The sequence below is a fragment of the Anser cygnoides genome, chromosome 6, assembly GCF_040182565.1.
Source record: "Anser cygnoides isolate HZ-2024a breed goose chromosome 6, Taihu_goose_T2T_genome, whole genome shotgun sequence".
Taxonomy (NCBI): Eukaryota; Metazoa; Chordata; class Aves; order Anseriformes; family Anatidae; genus Anser; species Anser cygnoides.
The window spans coordinates 12,544,804-12,546,355 of record NC_089878.1 but is presented as its reverse complement, the minus strand read 5'-3'; the positions used below and the strand labels follow the sequence as shown (position 1 = coordinate 12,546,355).

At 49.5% G+C, this 1,552-nt stretch overlaps 1 non-coding gene across 1 annotated transcript; it reads right to left on the bottom strand.

The window, feature by feature from the left end:
• Nucleotides 1–327: 327 nt before the first annotated feature.
• Nucleotides 328–399, bottom strand: TRNAM-CAU (transfer RNA methionine (anticodon CAU)). Its single transcript has one exon. It is a non-coding gene; the product is annotated as a tRNA-Met (tRNA).
• Between the last annotated feature and the right edge of the window lie 1,153 nt (nt 400–1,552).

Here is a 1,552-nt window from a genome sequence, read left to right as displayed (position 1 = left end):
CCTCTGGCCATCCTCGTGGCCTCCTCTGGACCCGCTCCCACAGCCCCACGTCCTGCTGGTGCTGGGGCCCCTGAGGGGGGGGGGGTCTCACAGAGCAGAAGGGGAGAATCCCCTCCCTCGCCCTGCTGCCTGTGCTGGTGTGGGTGCAGCCCAGGACACGATCGGCTTTCTGGGCTGCAAGCACGCGTTGCTGGCTCATATCCAAATTTTCACCCACCAGTACGCACAAGTCCTTCTCTTCAGGGCTGCTCTCAACCAGTTTATAAAATCATTTAGGTTGGAAAAGACCTCAGAGATCATCACATCAAAAAGAAAATAGAAACACTCTAGCAGAGGATGGTTTCGATCCATCGACCTCTGGGTTATGGGCCCAGCACGCTTCCGCTGCGCCACTCTGCTCCTTGGCTGAATAGGTGCTGTGGATAGCTGTACTGAAGGTCTAAGAACATGCAATTGAACTTGATTCCTCAAGACCAGCAAGAATTCCCTGGTTGCCATCCTTTCCTTCTAGCATATCAACTGTACCGCTCAGCTTGGTGCAATCAGCAAACCTGCTGAGGGTGCACTCAATCCCACTGTCTATGCCACTCTTGAAGGTTTTAAATAGTATTTGGTCCCTTGAGGGACACCACTTCTTACTGGTTTCTTCTTGGATTTTGAGACACTGACTGTAACTATTTGGATGCTGCCATCCAGCCAATTCCTTATCCGTCTAACAGTCCTCAAATGCATAACTCTAATTTTGAGGCAAGAATGTTGCAGAGGACTGCATCAAAGGCCTTACAGAAGTCTAGATAGATGAAAACAGCAGTTTTTCCCTTGTCCACTGATGCAGTCAGCCCATTTTGAAAGGCACTGAGATCAGTCAGGAACAATTTGCCCTTGGTGAAGCCAAGTCAGCTGTCTCTAATCACCTCCCTGTCTTCCGTATGCTTTGACATAACTTCCAGGAGGATCCATTCTGTGATCTTACCAGGCACGGAGTTGAAGCCGACTTGTCAGTTGATTCTGGGTCCTCCCTACCTCCCTTTTTAGAAATGGGTGTGATATTCCCTTTTCTCCCATCACTGAGGCCTTCACCTGCCTGCTGTGACTTTTCAAATGTGATGGATAGTGGCTTAGCAACTACATCTGTTAATTCTCTCAGGACCCTGGGATGCACCTGGTCGGGTCCCATGGACTTGTGTATATTCAGGTTCTTCAGGAGCTCTCAAAACTGATCTCCTCTTGTGATGGTAGGGACTTTATTCCCCCAGCTTCCGCCTTGAGGTTCAGGGACTTGTGAGATGTAGGAAGATAAATTTCCTCATGAAAGCTACTAGCACTTCTTGTTTGCCTTGTTTTCTACCTGTGCAAAATGATTATCTGACTCCAAGGAATTCCTGCAGGCAGAGTGCAAGGTATTGCAAACCAAGGAGCTGGCTCTGGCTGGGCTGCTCTATGGCCATGCAAAGGGAACAGGCTCCTTTCCCCCCCCAAAGTCTGACATAGAAGAAAACGGCTCCTGCCGAAGACCTACAAAGCTGGTCAACAAACTGATGCTCAGCATCCC